The 23517-nt window shown below is 37.8% G+C and overlaps 1 non-coding gene across 1 annotated transcript; it reads right to left on the reverse strand.

Moving 5' to 3' along the window:
- Nucleotides 1-13263: 13263 nt before the first annotated feature.
- Nucleotides 13264-13370, reverse strand: LOC121203849 (small nucleolar RNA R71). Its single transcript, XR_005898784.1, has one exon. It is a non-coding gene; the product is annotated as a small nucleolar RNA R71 (small nucleolar RNA).
- Between the last annotated feature and the right edge of the window lie 10147 nt (nt 13371-23517).

The following is a 23517-nucleotide window of genomic DNA, read 5'->3' on the forward strand; positions in this document are numbered from 1 at the left end:
TAACATACTGTCCGTATGATTGTTTCGTTACTTTCCTATGAAAGTAGATTCATCAAGGTTTGTTTACATAATTTATTCACTATTTAATTCCCTTCCTACTATTTTTAGTGATTTTCCAAATCTACATCACTGCTGCTGTCAGCATCTGCCTTTAAGGTAGACTTTACCTATTTCATGGTTTCCATGATTCAACTAGCCCTTTTTGCATAAATAGCACAATTTATGATAGTGGTTAACCATTCCCATGGCTAATCCTTGTCAAGCATATCCACACCGAATGATTATAACATTATACTCAAACACATATAAGCCATTTTCGCATGGCTATCCAAAATTATACAAGTCCAAAGGGTCCACGACCCACAACAAACGGGTAGTCCTATACATGCCATTTCGAAGTTCAACCAAAATTGTACCAAAAGGGGGCTTTGATAGTGTGGGCGACTTTGACCTCAAGATCCCGAGTCCGATAGCTGGAGAACCAAATCTATAAAACAGAGGAGCAATGAAACGGAGTAAGCAATTTATGCTTAGTAAGTTTTGAGCAAGGAATTCCAGCACAACAAAAGTATAGCATTCATATAGCTAAACGGATAATTTCATATGCACAAATTTACGATATCGTACTTGCTTCACATTATCAACCCTTATGTACATACACAAAAGATCAACTCGGCCAAAGGCCGGTAGCTCGTTTATCAACTGAGCGAATACTTATTTGTAAGGGCTCAACTACATTCAAGCACATACGAAACATACCTCAATGTCGGGATGTTTCGAGAGTATTAACTGGAATTTTACAGCAAGTTCATTCATTCCCAAATCACGTACCTTCGGAATTTAACCGGATATAGCTCCTCGTTCAAATGCCTTCGGGACTTAACCCGGATTTAATAACTCGCACAAATGCCTTCGGGCTTAGCCCGGAATTAGTATCTCGCACAAATGCCTTCGGGCTTAGCCCGGAATTAGTATCTCGCACAAATGCCTTCGGATCTTAGTCCGGATATGGTCACTTAGCACAAAGCCTTCTGGACTTAGCCCGGACAACATTCAAATAACCATGCACATTTAACAATAAATCATGGCCCATTCGTATTTCATTTTCGTTAGCAAAACTCAAACACAAAACATTTATCATTCTTGCAAATTCGGCTCAATAGCCACACACAAAGAGCATGATTTTGTTTGCTTAAAACATGATCTAATCAAATCTTAATTTAAGCTCTCTTACTCAAGAACTTACCTCGGATGTCGTCGAACGATTCCGATGGCTATTCGACCACTTTTTCCTTCCCTTTATCGGATTTATTTCCCCTTTGCTCTTGAGCTTAATTAAACAAATAAATTGATTTAATCATTTGAACATCGAAAAGAGGAACATAAGGCACTTAGCCCATATTTATACATTAGACTTTAAAGTCACATACATGTGAAATCATGCATCAACTCAACATATTAACCCACACTCCCCTTTAGCCGATTGTCCTTACCAAGATATAGGCATCAATATGTTTGCCTCTAACCGAATTCATGCAACGCCAATCCATCTCATGTGGCCGAATATGCATGTCTACTTTGAGGCCAAATTATATTCTTAGTACCACATATAAATGACATACATTTTACTAACTAATGCATTACATATTATAACTCAATATGTATCCATCATTTAGTCCATAACTAAACCACCACCATATATAAACATATACTTTGGGGTGATATATATATGTATCATACCAATACATCATGTGCATATATATATATACAAGAGCCGAATCACAAGGCTAATTATAGCCATCTCATATATTTTCATCCCATACCCGAATGCACAAGTACATTATAATAGCTTCCAACTTAATTCATCATAAATTTCCCCCTTTTTATCTTCATGGCCGAATGCTCCTTCTACTTTCACAAAGCATGAATTTCATCATCCAACTTACAAGCTTACAATCTCATGAAGTTTAACCTCATGGTACCTATCAAACTCTCACTCATTAGCTTCTATCATAAACCTCCAACAACACCAAATAAACATATACTTTGGGGGTCTATGGTAGAACCAAGAAAGGAACTCATAGATATCAAGATGTGAGCAACTACCATTATTCATCTAAGTTTAGCATGAAGCACAATCATCACCCTTATTAATCTTTTATAACCGAAAACCATACTCACCCCCAAAATCGAAATTTCAACATGGTTTACAAAAATCACTTGATAACTCACTCAATATCAACTAAAATTTCAAAAGCTAGTACAAACTTCCTTACCTTAATAGTGACCTAAGATGACCGATTGCTTCACTCCCTTCTTCTTCCTTTCAATTCGACCAAGAAGAACCAAAAAAACACAACTTGTTTTTCTTTCTTCCTTAGAACATTCGGCCAAGGGGAAATGAAGAAAGATGGACACTTTTTTTTTGTTTTTCCTTCTTACTTTCACGGCAATGGGGAGGGGAAGAAACAATTACACACATCCTTTCCTTTTTCCATTTCTTTATTCCCCATACTTCTTATTATATTTTATCCTACATACCTCACTAGGCCAACATGTTCCCAACATGTTTCCACCCATAGCATGGCCGGCCACTACTTATTAGGGGGGAATTTGACATGCAAGTCCCCCCTTTTTTCCACATGCACTAATAGGTCCTTACGCATTGACCTATCACATTTTAAAATTTTCTCACATAAGTCCTATTGACTTAATTCACATGCAATCGACTAAATCGAAGCTTGAAATTTTCACACATTCATAATTACATATTCTAGACAATAAATATCACATTCAAACATTTCGGTGACTCGGTTTAACGGTCCCGAAACCACTTCCCGACTAGGGTCAATTTTGGGCTGTCACAACTCTCCCCCACTTAAGAAATTTTCGTCCCCGAAAATCTTACCGGTAAATAGGTTTGGGTATCGTTCTTTCATCGAGCTCTCGGTTTCCCAAGTAGCTTCCTCGATCCCGTGTTTGAGCCATAACACCTTCACTAACGGAACCCTTTTGTTCCGCAACTCCTTTTCTTCACGAGCTAGGATACGCATCGGTTCTTCTTCATAACTCATATCGGCTTGAATTTCAACCTCTGATGGGCTAATTATGTACGATGGATCAGATCGATAGCGTCGAAGCATCGAAACATGAAAGACGTCGTGAATCTTTTCAAGCTCAGGGGGCAAAATCAATCTATACGCAACCGGACCAACTCGTTCGGAGATTTCGTACGGCCCAATGAATCTCGGGTTCAACTTGCCCTTACGACCAAACCTGAGTACCTTTTTCCAAGGCGAAACTTTAAGGAACACTTTATCTCCCACCTGATATTCAATGTCCTTTCGTTTCAAATCCGCATACGATTTTTGACGATCTGTGGCTGCTTTCAGACTTTCACGGATTACCTTTACTTTCTGTTCGGCATCCTTAATCAAATTAACTCCGAAAATTTTACTTTCACCGAGCTCGGTCCAAAACAATGGTGTACGACATTTACGACCGTACAAAGCCTCGTAAGGTGCCATCTTAATACTTGATTGAAAACAATTATTGTAAGCGAATTCAATCAAAGGTAAATACCGTTCCCATGAACCACTGAACTCGAGGATGCAACATCTCAACATATCCTCAAGTATCTGAATTATCCGCTCAGATTGACCATCGGTTTGGGGATGAAAAGCAGTGCTAAAATGCAGCTTGGTACCCAAAGCTTCTTGCAATTTCCTCCAAAATCGCGAGGTGAATCTCGGATCTCTATCCGACACGATAGAAATAGGTACCCCGTGTAATCTCACAATCTGAGAAACGTACAATTCAACTAGTCTATCCAATGAAAAATCCATACACACGGGGATAAAGTGAGCCGACTTAGTCAGTCTATCAACAACAACCCAAATCGCATCCTTCTTACTTGTTGACAATGGCAGTCCGGACACAAAGTCCATTGTGACTCGATCCCATTTCCACTCGGGTATCATGATCGGCTGAAGTAATCCTGAAGGCACTTGATGTTCCGCTTTCACTTGTTGACATATTAAACATCTCGAAACAAAGTCGAAGATGTCTCGTTTCATACCATGCCACCAAAACCAACGTTTCAAATCGTTGTACATTTTCATACTCCCCGGGTGACTTGACATTCGGCTACAATGGGCTTCGTTCAGAATCATCGAAATGAGTTCCGAACTCCTTGGAATACACAAACGACTTCTAAACCTCAAACAATCATCATCATCAATTTGAAACTCTGATTCCTTGTTCGGAGCACACTCAGCCCGTTTTGCAACCAATTCATCATCAACTTTTTGGGCTTCACGAATTTGATGAATCAATAATGGTTTGGCTTTTAATTCAGCTATTAACACATTGTCGGGTAGAACAGACAAGTGCACATTCATCACTCGTAAAGCAAACAATGATTTCCGGCTTAAGGCGTCCGCAACCATATTAGCCTTTCCCGGGTGGTAATCAATGACAAGCTCGTAATCTTTCAACAACTCAAGCCAACGTATTTGTCACAGATTTAAGTCTCTTTGAGTCATCAAATTTTTGAGACTTTTATGATCCGAAAATACATGGCACTTCTCACCAAATAAGTAATGTCGCCATATTTTTAAAGCAAATACGATGGCAGCTAGTTCAAGATCATGGGTCGGATAATTTTTCTCATGTGGCTTTAATTGTCTCGACGTATAGGCCACAACTCGACCTTCTTGCATCAATATGCAACCCAACCCAAGTAGGGATGCGTCACTATAAATGACAAACTCTTTGCCTGATTCGGGTTGCACTAAAATCGGAGCTTCAGTCAAATGAGTTTTCAGTTGATCGAAACTTTTCTGACATTTCTCTGTCCATTCGAACTTAACATCCTTTTAAAGTAGCTTCGTCATTGGTGTGGCTATCATCCAGAAACCTTTGACAAATCGTCGGTAATAACCGGCGAGTCCCAGGAAGCTCCGAACTTCGGTAATATTTCTTGGAGGCTTCCAGTTAAGTATGGCTGAAATTTTGCTCGGGTCAGCTCAAATACCCGATGCGGATACCACATGACCCAAGAAGCTAACCTCTCTTAACCAGAACTCACACTTACTAAACTTAGCATATAACTGCTTATCCCGCAAAATTTGCAACACTAGCCTCAGATGCTCAGCATGTTCGGTCTCATCTCTTGAATAGACCAAGATGTCATCAATGAACACAACTACGAATCGATCCAAATATGGTCTGAAGATCCGATTCATCAAATCCATAAATACCGCAGGGGCATTTGTGAGCCCAAACGGCATCACTAAGAACTCGTAGTGACCATATCCCATTCTGAAAGCAGTTTTGGGTATGTCCGAATCTCGAATTCACAACTGATAATAGCCCGATCTCAAATCTATTTTTGAGAACATTGAGGCTCCCTTCAGTTGGTCGAACAAATCATCGATACGCGGTAACGGATATTTGTTCTTTATCGTCACTTTATTCAGTTGACGATAGTCAATACACAACCTCATGGTTCCGTCCTTCTTTTTCACGAACAATACTGGTGCACCCCAAGGTGAGAAACTTGGTCGAGCAAAACCTCTATCCGTCAATTCTTGCAACTGAGCTTTCAACTCTTTTAACTCGGTTGGTGCCATACGATACGGAGCTATCGAAATCGGCGTAGTCCCAGGTACAAGCTCAATACCTCTACCTCCCGAACAGGTGGTAAACCCGGTAATCCTTCAGGAAAAACATCTGGGTATTCACAAACCACCGGTATAGATTCGGGTTTCTTGTCTAATTCTTTGTCATCCAGTACATACGCAAGGTATGCTTCGTACCCTTTTCTTACATATTTCTGGGCCAACATTGCTGATATTACAGCTGGCATCCCCTCCAAGTCCGTAGACTCAACTCGGATTACTTCGTTATTTGCGCACCTCAAATCAATAGTCTTGCTTTTGCAATTCACAACCGCATCATGCGCGGTCAACCAATCCAAACCAAGAATAACATCAAATTCATCAAACGGCAAAAGCATCAAGTCCGCCGAAAAACAGGAACCTCGAATTTCTAGGGGACATTTCTTACACACTTTGTCGACAAGCACGTAACGACCCAAGGGATTTGACACCCAAATTACGAACTCAGTAGACTCAATAGGTAAAGTCTTACTGGATGCTAAGGTTTCACATATGTAAGAATGAGTAGAACCGGGGTCAATCAAAGCAATTACATTAGTATCAAAGAGAGTAAAAGTACCGGTAATAACATCAGGCAAAGAAGCATCCTCGCGGGCACGTATAGCATAAGCTCTAGCAGGCGCACGAGCCTCGGATCTGGTCGTAGCATTTCTAGATCCTCTCTGACCACCACTAGCATTGCCCGTATTTCCAGATGGTCTACCTCGAGCAGTGGTAGCACCCGGTTTCCCACTCTGATTTTCATTCTGTTCAAACAACCTCGGGCAATCTTTAATGAAGTGGTCAACTGATCCGCACTTGTAACAGGAGCGGTCAGGGAATCTACAACTCCCCGAATGCCATTTACCGCAATATCGACATTTCGTTCTATCTCGACGTTCATTCCCAACACTGGCGACCGAATGCCTCGTGTACCCACAGGGGGTCGATCACGATCTCGTCTAAAAAGGCCCGAAGTGCCTCTAAACTGGCCCGCATCATCTCGAAATTTCTTCGATGCCTGTTGAAGAGACTTTCCCGAAGATCTTTTACGAAACTCTCCAGTTCCCACATCAACTTTTTGTTTTTCTTTTCTAAGCTCTTCGGCTTTACAAGCTCGCTCGACAAGTACTACGAACTCTCGTATTTCAAGAACGCCAACGAACATTTTTATATCTTCATTCAGCCCATCCTCGAAGCGTTTACACATGATAGCCTCGGACGAGACACATTCCCGAGCGTATCTACTAAGTCTAACAAATTTTCGCTCGTAATCAGTAACTGACATGGAACCTTGCTTAAGCTCAAGAAATTCCTTCCGTTTTTGATCAACAAATCTCTGACTGATATACTTTTTCCGAAACTCAGTTTGGAAAAACTCCCAAGTTACTTGCTCTCGGGGCACAACAGAAGTCAGAGTACTCCACCAATAATAGGCAGAATCACGTAGCAAGGAGATAGTACACTTTAGGCATTCATCGGGTGTACAAAATAGCTCATCGAGTACCCGGATAGTGTTGTCCAACCAAAATTCAGCTTGCTCGGCATCGTCGCTATCCGTAGCCTTAAATTCAGTAGCCCCATGTTATCAGATTCTGTCAACTGGGGGCTTATTTGACCTTATTTGGTCAGTTACCGGAGGTATTGTAGGTGCGGGGGTGGTATTAGTCGGGAATGGAGGTTGTGGAACAGCCATATTAGTTCGAATGTATTGGTTGAACCAATCATTCATCACGCTATAGAAAGCTTGTCTAGCTTCATCATTCGGGTTACTAGCATTAGGTTGAGAGTCCGCCGGCGCTGTCCCTTGTGCGGGAGCAGGCGCCACACTCTCAAGATCATCAGCTACCTCTCGGTCGGGATCGGGATCCATTACTATAAATTAACACATTTGCAAATGTCAGAAATCACCACACTATCCAATAATCACATAAAATGGCATGTATAGCTAGACCCAACGCATTACGGTAGTCCTAGAATCGACTAAACCTGGCTCTGATACCAATCAAATGTAACACTCCGAACCCGAGACCGACACCGGAGTCGAACACGAGGTGTTAACAGACTTTAAACCCATTATAAAAAATTTCCCAGACACTGCCAATCTGCGTACTAGTCGCTTTAAAAATCATATCTTGAGTTTCACAACTCGAAAATCAGTTTCGTGATTTTTCCCTGAAACTAGACTCATATGCCCATCTACATATTTATGAATGCAACTAAAAACACTTTGGTGAAGAAAAATATTTTAATTTGAGAAGGTGATTAAAAACTAAGATTTTAACTAGGTACAATAAATAAAAAGAAAATAAAAGTTCCAATGCACGATTTCAAAAGATGACTTTAATCAAGATAACATAATTGTGCTAGATTAATTACATTTTTTAACTTAGAATTACTAAAATCATGTTCATGTTGTTACGAATAAATTCACGACAACTTGGTAATTTGCTAATTTATGAACATACTCACCTACCAAAATCCATTTATCTCTTGACTATATATCTATGTCAATTCAACCGATTAAACAAATTTTAATAAGCAGATGTGCTAATACACATACATACTTATGAAATTAAAATAATCTCTTGTACATATTTCTATGCCAATTCAAACAATTAATTCAATCTCATAAGTACATAAAAGGTTACGTAAGATAGCAATGTATTCCTACCCTGAAATAGTTTAATCACAATAATCTTGCAAGTTATGCAAGGCTAATGTATCGTTACATACCGTTGCTAATTTAACGCTCAACTACCTTAGATGATTAAACATGCACTGCTTAAGTATATTGTGTCAATTAACTACAATTTCAATCCGTTTAAATAATTAATTCATTAGTTACCTTACAATTGTAATGCAAGAATAACTTAGTGATGGTTTTACTTAATCAAACATCTTACCAAGGCCTATAACAACACAAACACAATTTTAATAAATTAAGTAGATGAAATGCAATCAACCTAACACGAATTAAATTGAAGCCACATTAATTAAATTAAATATATCAACATCACAAATATTCATAGACATGTTCATAACAACAACAATAAAATGAAAAGGATAAAGAACATGAATCAAATCTAGTGTTTCTCTGAAGCTTGACTAGTTTGCTCCACTCCTCCTTCTCCGCTTGTCTTTGTTGAACCACGGCTTCCATGAACACTTGAATGATGCTTCCAATGGTGGTTGAAAGGCTCTTTCTCACGAGGTGAAATCGGCAAGGGAATGGGGAAGATAATGAAGAACAACGGAAAGGGATTGAAGAGAGAAAATGAGAGAGAAGTGAAAGGATAAGAGGTTTTCAGATGTGTTTCAAATGAGCTGCCAAGGGGGGTTTTTATAGGTTGAGTAGGCTACTAAAAATAGAAAAAATTAGTAGCCATAGAGTCCCTCATGGCCGGCCGCACATGTGGCAAGTTTGAAGGTTTCAAACTTGCTATTTTAAGGTAGGGGCAAATCTAGAAAGGCATGAATAGTGGAGGGGTTTGAATGCAAATTCAAGGAGTCTTCAAAGGCTATTTTGCAAGCCACACAATTAGCACGTGGGACGGTTTTGGGCAGCCCAGTGCTTAGTTGGATCAGCTTTCTCGGTTCAACTCAACTAGGCCTCTTTTCATAGTCAATTAATAATAATTATTTAACCCAAAATAATTTGGATTAAAATTAAAATTAATTATATTATGAATTAATATTCATAATTTGGACCATCTTAGGCTAAAAAATTAATTCACCTCGATGCTTCAAAATCGCTTCTCGGTTTTGTGCTTTCAGTAGTGTTTGCCAAGCCAATTTTTGCCCTTTGTGCAAATCTGTCGAAAATTAATCAGAATTTATTACAAAATTAATTAAAATTCAACATGTTAATAATATAAGTACAATTTAATTATTTTATAATTATTATGTATTTTTCGACAAAATTACTACGAATTTGAGTTAAAAAAAGCATGAAAAAGTGTGTATATTTTTATGTTTCCACACCCCAAAACTTAATTCATTACTCATCCCGAGTAATTCACAAATTGAAAAGACTTTCTTAGAAACACCTTTGAAAAATTCCTTCAGAAAAACATTCTTCTCAAAATTATGAATTTAGTATACTTATGCTCAAGAATAAGAAATTTAATATTTATGCTACTTAAGTATACATATCATTCAAATTAATCTCAATTATTTTTATGATAGCAAAAATAGACTAAATGCTTTCTCAATAAAGACACGTTAAATCCCTACCAATATGATTTTATTCCCTTATTTAAGATTAAGCTGCAATCATCAAGTTTAATTTATGCCTTCATATGTTGAACATAGCAATTTCTCTCCACTAATATAGGTAGCATAGAAACTTGAATCAATAGGTATTTTAAATAGGTTGTAACGTGACTAGGATAGGGGTAGGTAAAAGAAAGATAAATTTAGGCTTAAAACTTTACACTCAGCTTCAATTGGACTTTCAGGATATTTAACTTCAATACACCAACTTATTTGGTCTCACATGCTCTTTTGTACATCTATTTTCTTTCAAGTACGTATGCTCTTCTCTTCTTCTTTTTTTCACGAGCATTTTGATGTATGTACTATGATTTTTTGAGCATTCGGTACTTATTTTCAACTCCCCCAAACTTATTTTCAAAGAATATTCTGAATAGTACTGAGTCTAGTGTTTGGGACAATTTAAAAATGATTAAGAGAGAAGTGATGGCTAAATATTGCAAAGGTTCAAATAAAATTAGGCCATGTAGTCTCCAAGTTTGGTTTCAAGGGGTAAAAATTCATCAAGGTTGGCTTGAAAGGCTCAAACGGTCCAAACAAAAGTTGCCTAAATCATTTTCAACATTCTATACTTCCTAGGATTTCGCCTCAAGAAACTACTAAGTCAATTCTAGAGACTTAAACTTTCATGCATACCTAACTTTCTTAAGGAACTAAAATTTTAATGGTATGATTTGCATGCTTTATTAAGAATAAACTTTATTAAGAATACGTTTATGTCATAATTTTGCTAATATAACAATTATTGAAATAATAGAATTTTATTCATACTGAAGTTTAGCATACTTAACAAAATTTCAAATTTTTGAACAAAATATATCCTAATCATAATTAAAAGAAAAAGTTTATTCTTAGAGGAAATAATTTCAATTTTTCGGTCCCCCTTACTTAAGATGAACAATATTCTCATTGTCAAAAGTGACTAGATACTATACACCAAGTAGGATTCTAGAAAAGAGGAGGTGACTCAATTTGACTACTTAAGTACCAAGCTCACTCTAGATCCAATCCTAGACATGTTTATATCTATTGCCACACTTTGTACTTTGCAACTTGTTCATTTTTATTTATGATTTCCACCTCTTGTTTTATTATACGATAAAAAAATCCTAATAAAACCTAATCCTAAAACATTAAATAACCTAAGAACGAAAATAAAATAAAGTCAAGATCCCCATTTTTATTTATTTACAAACTCTTCGAATTTGACTCCTCTTTTACTCCATCGTCTTTGTTTTTGCATGAATCGCTTCGTTCCCTATTCGACATTGGACTCCATGGTTCATGATAAACCGTAATATATACATAATTTTACCCCATGTTTAATGCATTTTATGGATGATTTTCCCTTAGAATTGGTAAATTCGATGCTCCTAATGCTTTAATTTCATGTTTTATACTTAGGAGAGCATAGGAGAGCAAAAGGAACGAGAAACGGGCCAAAAATGGAGAAAATGGGCCAAAGTATGAAATCAACACGGCCTGGACTTCCTCATACGAGCAGGCCACATGGCTGTGTCAATTTGGCAGATTCGGAGCATGATTCACACGGGCGTGTCACACGGGCATGTCCATATTGAGCCCAAGTTGAGTCCAATTCGGAAAAGGCTAATTTTGAGGATTTTTAGGCATTCTAAAGCCTATAAATATGCCTTAAGGGAAGAGAAAAAGGGGGGCACGGAGAGGAAGGAAGGAATTACTCGAAGGAAGCTGATTGATCCATCTCTGAAGCCGGAGTCACCATCAAGACTGAAGATCTCCCCTCAATTTCCCCTCAGGAGTTTTAGGTTTTCTTTATGTTTTGTATTCATTATTCTTCTAAGATTTTTTCCTTTTTAGTTATGAACTAAATCCCTTAAATACCTAAGGGGAATGAAACCTAAGATGAATCTTGTTATTATTTTTTGAATTGTATGATAAATATTTAACTTGTTCTTTCTTAATTATGTGTCCTTAATTCTTGTTTTGATATCCCAGGATACTGATTCAAGATAAGCTCTTTTTCAGAGGAGGAATAGACCCTGTCTAAGAGTACATTTGTCATAATTAAGCAGAGTTGTTTGCGCGCCTAGACATAAGGTGACAAGATTTTGCTGGATTGGGGTGAAACTTAATAAGGGGATCCATAGATCAAGTTAATGCAACCCTAGAGTGTTAATTAGAGAAAAGTCTCAATTATTCAATCTAGGGATTAGACGTTATTAGTCTTGAATAGGGTTAATAACATAACTTAGGGATCTCTATGGACGAAGTTAAATGAACAAATCGTCCGATTTGGAGCTAGAATAACAAGTACAGTCTAGGTGGATTTTTCCTTAGGTATTGTCTTAATTCAATTATTTTCCAAAATTAATCCCTCAATTCCATTCTTTGTGAATTCTTAGATTAGTTGATTAGTTAGTTAAAACAAAACCCCCTTATTCTTAGGCTAGATAATAAAAAGACAGTCATTACTAGTATTTTTAGTTCCTTTGGGTTCGACAATCCGGTCTTGCCAAAACTATACTACTGTTCGATAGGTACACTTGCCTGTATCACGATAATAGTTAGTTTCGAGAATGATTAATTATAAATATTTAAAACTTACCTGTCACGAAAATCGCGATCAAGTTTTTGGCCCCGTTGCCGAGGAACTAAGATATTAGGAACGCTCAATTTTTATTACTTTAGCCATTTATTTTTCTTGCAATTTAATTTAATTTTTTTATTATTTATTAATTTACTTTTTCTTTCTCTTGGCAGGTTTTTATAGTTTATGACTAGAAGAAACCTATGAGGACCACTACTTTTTGACGAAGAAATCGATCACACAGTTCGAAAAAACCAAAGAGAAATAAGGCGAAGCTTAAGATACAAAGAGAACAAGCAAGAGGACGATACTCAACCCCCAACGGAAGAGATGGCTAAAAACCAAGACAATTAGCTTTCTCCTGTAATTGCGGTTAATCAAAATCCTGCTCCACGCACTATGTATGATTATGCTAAACCTTCTTTAACAGGAACTGAATCGAGCATAGTTAGACCTGCTGTAACTGTAAATACTTTCGAACTAAAACCTAACACTATTCAAATAATACAGCAATTTGTTCAGTTTGATGGTTTGCAGGATCAGGATCCCAACGCTCACTTAGCAAACTTCTTGGAACTATGCGATACATTTAAAATTAATGGTGTTTCTGATGATGCCATTCGTCTTCTGTTATTCCCTTTTTCATTGAGAAACAAAGCTCAACAGTGGTTGAACTCATTACCACAAGGGTCAATCACTACTTGGGAACAAATGACCAAAAAATTTCTATTAAAATATTTTCCGCAGACTAAAACAGCCAAATTACGTAATGATATCTTTTCGTTTGTATAGATGGACTTAGAAACTCTTTACGATGCATGAGAGAGATACAAGGACTTACTGAGAAGGTGCCCTCACCATGGGTTACCGCTTTGGCTTCAGGTTCAAACATTTTGTAATGGCCTGAATCTTTCGACTCGGCAAATGGTTGACGCAGCTGCTAGCGGAACTATCAATAATAAAACACCTGAAGATGCTTATGAGTTTATAGAGGAAATGTCATTGAATAACTATTAGTGGCAAGTAATGAGGACAAAACCAATAAAAATAGTCGGTGTTTATAATGTCGATTCGGTCACCATGCTCTCTAATCAGGTAGAACTCTTGAATAAGAAAATTGATGATTTTCTTAGTTCTTCACAAGTTCACCTAGTAATGCAGTACGAAGCAAGTAGAGGATCAAGCAATTCGGAATACCAACCTTATGGCCACAACATGGATAACGAGCAGTTAAATTACATGGGTAATAATTCTCGATCTCAAAATAATCCATATAGTAACACTTATAATACAGGTTGGAGGAACCACCCAAATTTTTCATGGGGAGGCCAAGGAAATTAGAGACCACCTCCAAGCTACCAACAACCACCATACCAACAGGAAAAGAAGCCGAACCTTGAAGAGATGCTCTCAAAGTTTATATCGGTGTCAGAAACTCATTTCTAGAACACCAAGACAGCACTTAAAAATCAACAAGCGTTGATCCAAGGGCTCGAAACTTAGATAGGCCAGCTTTCCAAACTAGTCTCCAAATGACCAAAAGGTAGATTGCCAAGTAATACTAAACCCAACCCAAGGGAATAACTCAATGCAATTAATGTTCAAGATGAAGAAGTGTGACAGCCCAAAATTGACCCTAGTCGGGAACTGGTTTCGGGACCGCTAAACCGAGTCACCGAAATGTTTGAATGTGATATTTATTGTCTAGAATATGTAATTATGAATGTGTGAAAATTTCAAGCTTCGATTTAGTCGATTGCATGTGAGTTTTAGTAAATAGGACTTATGTGAGAAAATTTTGAAATGTGATAGGTCAAAGCATAAGGATCTATTAGTGCATGAAATAAAAGGGGGACTTGCATGTCAAATTCCCCCTAATTAGTAATGGCTGGCCATGACAAGCATGGTAGACCAAGTGTGATGGGCAAGAACATGTCATAAACATGTTGAGTTAGTGTTTCATGGGAAGTATGATAAAATAAGGAGCATGGGCATAAAATAATGAAAGGGAATATGATGAAAACAAAAAAAAGTGTGTGGTTGTTTCCCCCCATTTTGCCGAAACTAGAAAGAAAAACAAAAAAAAAAGTGTTCATCCTTTGGTTCATCCTTGGCCAAAGAAAATTTTAAGGAGGAAGGAAGAAGAAAGGTTGAAGAGGTTCGGCCATGCATGTAACTAGGCTAAGGTATGTTTGATGATGTTCCATGAGATGCATGCATGTTTTAGTTGTTAGCTTGAGTTCTACCTAGCCCATGGTCTAAATCTTGCTATGTGATGGAAATGACACTCGGCCATGGATGCATCATTCTTGGTTGATGTTTGATGTTGTGGTGATGAGGCATGAAGATGAGTTAAGTTTCGGCTAAGGTGGATTTGTGTTGATGTCATTTGCATGCTAAGTGTAAAGCTTTGTAATGATACATGTGATGGTGATTGATGACTCTTGGATTTTCTTTTTGACATTTTTGAGTTAGACATTAAGTTCTTTGTGTAACCCATGACCAAAATTGAATGGTATGGTGTCTTGATGCATTCGGCCATGGTAGAAAATAGATGTGAAATGGTAGTAAGGTGAAGTGCAAAATGATAGTATTTGATTACTAGTGTATATATGCGTATTAGCCGAGTTTTAAACTTGAAACAAGATGATATATAATCAATACAAGTAACCATACTTGTAGGAAGTATTAAGCATATAATCGGCCTCAACATAGACATGCATATTCAGCCATAGGAAGAAGATTGGCGTTGCATGTATTCGGTTAGAGGCAAGCGTATTGATGCTTTTATCTTGGCTTAGACAATCGGCTAAAAAGAAGTGTGGGTTAATATGTTGAGTTGATTCATGATTTCATATGTATGTGACTTTAATGTCTAATGTATAAATATGGGCTAAGTGCCTTGTGTTCCACTTTTCGATGCTCAAATGATTAAATCAATTTATTTGTTTAATTAAGCTTAAGAGCAAAGGGGAACTAAATCCGATAAAGGGAAGGAAAAAGTGGTCGAATAGCCATCGGAATCGTTCGACAACATCCGAGGTAAGTTCTTGAGTAAAAGAGCTTAAATTATGATTTGATTAGATCATGTTTTAAGCAAATCAAAATCATGCTCCTTGTGAGTGGCTATTGAGCCGAAATTGCAAGAATGATAAGTGTCTTGTGTTTGAGTTTTGCTAACGAAAACGAAATACGAATGTGCCATGATTTATTGTTAAATGTGCATGGTTATTTGAATGATGTCCGGGCTAAGTCCCGAAGGCTTTGTGCTAAGTGACCATATCCGGACTAAGATCCGAAGGCATTTGTGCGAGTTACTAAATCCGGGTTAAGTCCCGAAGGCATTTGTGCGAGTTACTATGACCGGGCTATGTCCCGAAGGCATTTGAACGAGTAGCTATATCCGGTTAAATTCCGAAGGTACGTGATTTGGGAATGAATGATCTTGCTGTAAAAATTTCAGTTAATACGCTTGAAACATCCCAACATTGAGGTATGTTTCGTATGTGCTTTGAATTAGTTGAGCCCTTACAAATAAGTATTCGCTCAGTTGATAAATGAGCTACCGGCCTTTGGCTAAGTTGATCTTTGTGTATGAATAAAAGGGTTGGTAATGTGAAGTAAGTATGATATTGAAAAATTGTGCATATGAAATTATCCGTTTAGCTACATGAATGCTATAATTTTGTTGTGCTGGAATCCCTTGCTCAAAACTTACTAAGCATAAATTGCTTACTCCGTCTCCTTGATTCTCTGTTTTATAGATTTTGGTTCTCCAGCTATCGGACTCAGGATTTTGAAGTCGAAGTCGCCCACACTATCAAAGCCCCCCCTTTTTTGGTACAATTTTGGTTGAACTTCGAAATGGCATGTATAGGACTACCCTTTTGTTGTGGGTCATGGATAGGGGTGTTCATTCGGTTAACCGACCGGTTAACCGACTCGAAATTACTATAACCGAATTAACCGACCTTCCAAAAATTTTAACCGTTAACCGAACCGATTTTTTTTAAAAAAATTTAACCGAACCGAAATTTTTTCGGTTAATAAGGTCGGTTAACCGAATTAACCGAAAATTATGTATTTTTTATTTTTGGTTAAAAATTACCCGAATTACCCGAATTACCCGAATTACCCGAATTACCCGAATTACCCGAATTAACCGAATTAACCTAATTACCGAAAAATACCCGAATTTTTTTTATTTTTTATTTTTAAAATTTAAAAAATTTATAAATTATTAAAGTAAATTGGGTTTTAGACTTTAGTAAATTGGGTTGTCTTTTAGTTTTAGTTTTATTGGATTGGGTAATTGGGTAAACTTTAGTTTTAGTTTTATTGGGTTGGGTAATTGGGTTTGGGTTGGGTTGGATAATTTTATTTATTAATTTTTTCGATTAACCAAAAATTTTCGGTTAACCGACCGGTTTCGAACCGAATTAACCGTTAACCGAAAAATCATAAAAAATTAACCGACCCCCGACCGAAAAAATTCGGTTAACCGACCGATTAACCGAATTCGGTCGGTTAACCGAATTTTTTCGGTTTTACCCGAATTATGCACACCCCTAGTCATGGACCCTTTGGACTTGTATAATTTTGGATAGCCATGCGAAAATGGCTTATATATGTTTGAGTATAATGTTATAATCATTTGGTATGGATATCCTTAACAAGGATTGGCCATGGGAATGGTTAATCACTATCATAAATTGTGCTATTTATGCTAAAAGGGCTAGTTGAATCATGGAAACTATGAAATAGGTAAAGTCTACCTTAAAGGCAGATGCTGACAGCAGTAGTGATGTAGATTTGGAAAATCTCTAAAAATAGTAGGAATGGAATTAAATAGTGAATAAATTATTTAAACGAACCTTGATGAATCTATTTTCATAGGAAAGTAACGAAACAATCATATGGACAGTATGTTAAGAGATATTCTGGTTCTCGTAAGACAGGGCCAGAACGGTTTCTGGATTCCCTGTTTCGAATTTGTAAATTCATTATAAATTAACCAGAGATAATTAGAGTCATGCCATATATGTATAGATTCCTATTTGAGTCTAGTTTCTATAGAAACAAACCACATCAGTATTGAAGCCCTGTACAGGGAGATATCCAAGTCGTAATGCGCAAAGGTCAGGTGTAGTCAATCCCTGTAACATGGGAGACTTTTACTAATAAACTGTACTAATTGGCCCAACTAAAAATTCTATAAAAAATATGTAGATGGGTATATGAGTCTAGTTTCAGGGAAAATTTACGGAACTGGATTCCGAGTTTCTGAACTCAAGATATGATTTTTAAAGCAACTAGTACGCAGATTGGCGGTGTCTGGGAAATTTTTTTATAAGTGGTTTAAAGTCTGTTAACACCTCGTGTTCGACTCCGGTGACGGTCTCGGGTTCGGGGTGTTACAAGAAGGATTCGTTGAGCCTGAGCCAGAACCGAGGTAAGAAACTATGGTAAGCAAAGGCCAAGGTGAGGTAGATCATAATAAAAACAAATCAGTGAATGTCGAATATAAACCTCGAGTGCCATACCCCAACGCGTCAAGGAAAGACCGCTCAGATGAACAATTTGGTAAATTCCCTAAACTCTTAAAAAAATTACACATTAACTTACCGTTTATTGAAGCTCTATCACAGATGCCAAACGTAATGAAATTTTTAAAGGAGCTTTTAGCAAATAAGCTGAAGTTGGACAAGGCGTCGCATGTGGAACTAAACGCAATTTGCTCAACTATTTTGAAAAATAAGCTACCGAACAAATTAAAAGATCCAGGGAGTTTTACAATTCCTTGCTTAATTGGTAGTTTAGATGTTAATAATGCATTAGCTGATTTAGGGTCTAGTATTAATGTCATGCCCTACAAAATGTTCAAACAATTAGGTCTTAGGAAACCCAAACAGACTAGGATGAGCATTCAATTAGCAGATAAACTATAAGATTTCCTAGGGGTATTATTGAAGATGTGCTAGTTAAAATCGATAAATTTATATTTCCCGTGGACTTCATTGTTCTAGACATAAAAGAGGATAGCAACACTCCTTTAATTCTAGGAAGGCCTTTTTTAGTAACTGCTAAAACGATCATTGATGTTGGCACAGGTGAACTCACACTCCGTGTGGGAGACGAAACAATCACTCTTCAAGCTCGTAATTCTAGCAACACATCAAAAATTGAAGGTGATCGTTTAACCCATTCTACTAAAACTAACAATATGGTGCAACTTACTTTGCAAGAAATGAGTCTGAAGGAATACATGAGCCATTCTCAGGAAATGGTAGAGGACCTATTCATGAAGAACGAAGGCTACAAATCGATGAGCTAGATGAATGGAGGACGCATAAACCAAGAACGCATGATAAACCAGAACTACACCAGAACAAGCTCAACACCAGAATAAACTCAACACCTCCCCACATCAACTTAAGGTTGGAGATAAAGTCTTATTAGATGCTGCAAATCCTCACATTGTCACTACCACACCGAATGAAGAAATCCTTCTTACAGTACTTGGCATTTTCCTATTCGGTACAGTCGAGGTAAGTCATCCCAAGTTCGGCACTTTTAAGGTAAAAAACACCCGTCTGAAACCTTATTTTGATGAGAATGATAGCAGGAATGAGGAGTATAAACTCTTCGAACCACCATGACCATTCAATGGAGAGGTAAGTCGAGCTTAGACTATAAATAAGCGCTTCCCGGGAGGCAACCCGAGCACTAACTGTATTAACTTCTTTAAAATTTAGTCTTCAACTCCTAACTTTCTAACGGAGCTCTTGAATACAGGTTTTCCACAGAGACACGGCCAAGCACATCGGAGTGCTTAGGGCCGTGTGAAAATAGGGCAACGATTTTCCCAAACACGGGCTACGGTAAAATGCCACGGCTGTGCGACATGGCCGTGGTCGAACCTGCCAAAACAAAACGGGCGTGTAACACACCTGTGTGGAAGAACCGTGGGTGAGCCTGTTAAAATAGCATGGGCGTGCGACACTCCCGTGTCTAGCACCCATGGTCGAACCTGTTAGATTGTTACGAGCGTGGGTCTACATACATGGGCGTGGGAGAAGCGAACAATGCCAGACACGGCCGTGCTACACAACCGTGTGCACCCACATGCCCAAGGAACACGGGCGTGTACTAAATGTCAGACGTGCCCAAACTCAAAATTCATGCATCACACGGGCTGAAATTGGAGAACACGGGTGTGTTACCTGGCCATGTGCCCCAAAATCTATAAATAGGCTGCACAATTCATTGTCTTCTTCACCCAAAAACCCTAACCCTAGCCACTGCAAGTCCACACGCCCTCCCCGCCACGCCCGTGCGCCACTTCTAACTTCATTCCTGACACTTATTCTTCCATTTTTTAGCGTTTGTTCACTCTTTTACCTTTCACTCCACGCATTTTTAATGCTATAATCTTCATGTATCTCACACTATGCTATCATTCAAGTTTCATTTCTTTTAAGATTAGTTATCATTCATTCCCTATAACATATTTTTATGAAACTCTCATGCCTTACTCACCTATTCTAAATCAATATTCATAGTTTTCAATTATTTTTTGTTATTTACCATTACAACTCATGCCATTTGCTAAATTTATGCTCTGTACATTTCCATTAAATTCCTGGCCATTTTTACTCATATCACCATGCTAGTTCCACAAAAGTATGCCATTGAACTTATTGTTTTAGTTAGTTTTAGTAATTGTGGCTGAAATTATGATTTTTATTTAAAATTTGTCTTCGTTTACTTTGACCACTCATCAAGACAACTTGATGATTCTATTTGCAGGTACCATGTCATCTTCACGTGGTAAAAAGGCCGATGTCCCTGCTTCAAAGAAAAAGAAGGGAGCGCCATCTTCCTCGTGTCCTTCCACAGAAGTTCGTCACCCTTTCCTGAGGTTCCCCATCGGGCCCCAAGAAGAACTATTCCAAATATTCTGGGTCCGACCTTTAATTGCGAGCCGCTGCATCGACTGGGCTGTGGTAGAACAAGTTTAATTGGCTGAAGCGATTTGGGCCCTCCTAACCACCGACCCTTGGGAGCTTTTCTTTGGGATCATGGAGCCAACGTATCTAGAGCTTACGATGGAATTATGCCCCACACTTCATCTTCAGACCATGATGACGAACTACGATGATCCCAGCACGGTCTAATTTCGCCTAGGCAGATTAGTCCACCAACTCAGCGTCCCAAAATTCAGTACGGTGCTAGGTTTATATACGGAGGAATTCAAGGAGGAGAATGACTTACATGCTCTCAACCGCCACATCCATCGTTCTCCTTCACGGTGCTAGGACACACTAGTACCAGATGGGGCCACCTACAATCCTAGCCACTCCAAGGCATCCGCTCTCCCTCCATATCTGAGGTACCTACATCCCATTTTGGCTCACACGATTGCAGGAAGGCGAGAGAGCACCAGCGTCGTCAACACTCACGATGCCTACTTTTTATGGTGTATGTCGCACGAGTACGTCATTGACCTTGCCTATTTCATCGCCCCCGCAATTCAGCACCAAACAAAGCGGCATAAGAAGGGGGTCATCTCCATTGGCCCCTATGTTACTCGGTTGGCTCAACACTTCGGCCTCCTTAGCACCGCTACCCAGGAATCATTGTTAACCCTCATTGGCCAGATGTCTCCCCAAGGCATCTCGAGCATGCTTAGTATGCGGACGATAGAAAAGCGCCAAGGAACCTACCCTTCTCAATATCGTTTAGCCCAATCTACCGAGGAGGAGGGACATTCCTGATGATGTCCCTCTACAGCACAAGGACCTTCCGTCTCAACCACCACCACCCTCTCATCTAGTTCATACGGTGGCTTTATATGCTGACATCTCTGAGCGCCTCACTCGATTCGAGTAGTAGTGTTTTCAATAATTTGACAACATTGATGCTACTCTACAGCAGATTTGTCAGCACCTCCACATCTCATCGCCAGTCCCACCTCGCGAACCATCCAGCGATAAAGATGTTTAAAAACATTTATTTATTATTTTATGTTTTAATTTTTATTAAAACTACTTTTTATTTTTTATTAGACTTTAGAATTTGATTTTTTTAATCATCAATTTCGGTTATTTCTTTATGATTAATTATTCTTCCTAATATCCCCTAAAAAGTTCTTTATTTTATCACAGTTATATAAAGCTCCTAAGCTCATCATTGCATAGGAACTAAAAACTCCACCGGGAATGGTTCTTCACGACTACCATGTCCTGATCGACCACGACAATAGCTACCACTAGATATAATATTCTTTTGGCGCAGGACTTATGGACTAATGAACCTCTACCACCGCCGGAGTATCCTCCTCCACTTGCACCGATTACTCTCCAAAACTCCAGTTCGAGGAATTCATCATACAAGAAGTTTCTCTTCTCTCCCTATCTTCTTTCTATATTCTTATATCTATCTTTGTACATTGAGGGTAATGTACATCTTAAGTGTGGGGGGTATTTACTTCATTTCCCTATCAGAAAAATCCCTAAATGACTGCCTTGTTCTCTTGAAAAGCTGTTATATCATATTTAGGATAAATTTTAATTGATTTATGATTTTGATTGATATATCTTGAATTAAAACATAGGCATTTATCCATTGATTGTTTAAACTTTAAGACATTAGAGAATCAAGCATGATAAGTTGATTTTTAAGAATTAAAAATCTTAGGTTGTTTCCCCAAAGTTTAGGTATTACTTTGAGTTGGAATTCACAAGTTTTAAACATCAAAAAGCCATAATTTGTGTGAGATTTTTGAGCCTTTTGAGAATCTATCAATTCTTTCATGCTCACTTTTATTATTGCTTTGAGTGCGTCAATATTGAACTGTTATTCTAGAACTTGCTTGATTATGCATGTCAAGACCACACCATTTAATTTGATATGTCAAAATGATTAAGGCACTTAAGATTAACCCACTCATGACATGAAAAGCCTACCTCCACGATTAACCCCTAGTAAACCCCCTTGAGCCTAACAAACCATTTCTTGTATTACCCTTAATATTAACCCTTAACCCATTATTGTTGAAATCCCCTAAATTAATTTGATCCCCATTTTTGTCAAGGTTTGAATTGAAATAGTTGCTTAACTTGTTTTATTCTATTTTGTAATTTAACTTGTTCTTAAAAAAATGTATACATATTAGTAGTAGTAATCTTTTGTTTTTGAGCTTAAGTATTTAATTCCATATTCTGATAAGAAGCTCTGTTGTACGCAAGTGATATTAAATCTTTTTCTAGTGAAGTGATTTTTCAATTCAATCTCGATTCTAACTTTTTCTTTCAGCCTGTGACCACACCCTCTAACCAAGCCTCATTACAACCTTCTAAAGACCTTTTGATTGATGTATCATCTCAATTTATAGTGGTGGAGATTTGATTTTCATGCAAGCCTATGGTAATAAATTTTCATTATTGACTATTGAGTGCTACAATTATTGTCCTTAAACACCTCGAGTGATTTGAGTGAATCTTTAGTGAGGATGTGAAACTCTGTGATATTCTGAATCAAAGGTAATTACTTAGATGAGGAGAGACACCTATGTTTACATGATTAAATACTCAACTTGGAATGTTTGAAACTTTTATGTTCTTTTAGTTTAATTCTCAATGTATGATTACCTATGGATTATTTTGAGATATTTTTGATAAAGATTATAAGTTGAGAAAGATTTATTTTGATTATGAGTTGAGGATTTTGCTTGAGGACAAGCAAATGCTTAAGTGTGGAGGTATTTGATAAATCGTAATATATACATATTTTTTACCCCATGCTTAACGCATTTTATGGATGATTTTCCCTTAGAATTGGTGAATTCGATGCTCCTAACGCTTTAATTTCATGTTTTATACTTAGGAGAGCATAGGAGAGCGAAAGGAATGAGAAACGGGCCAAAAACAAAAAAATGGGTCAAAGTACAAAATCAACACGGCCTAGACTTCCTCACACAGGCAGACCACACGGCTATGTCAATTTGGCAGA

This window comes from Gossypium hirsutum, chromosome A07 (assembly GCF_007990345.1).
Source record: "Gossypium hirsutum isolate 1008001.06 chromosome A07, Gossypium_hirsutum_v2.1, whole genome shotgun sequence".
Lineage (NCBI taxonomy): Eukaryota > Viridiplantae > Streptophyta > Magnoliopsida > Malvales > Malvaceae > Gossypium > Gossypium hirsutum.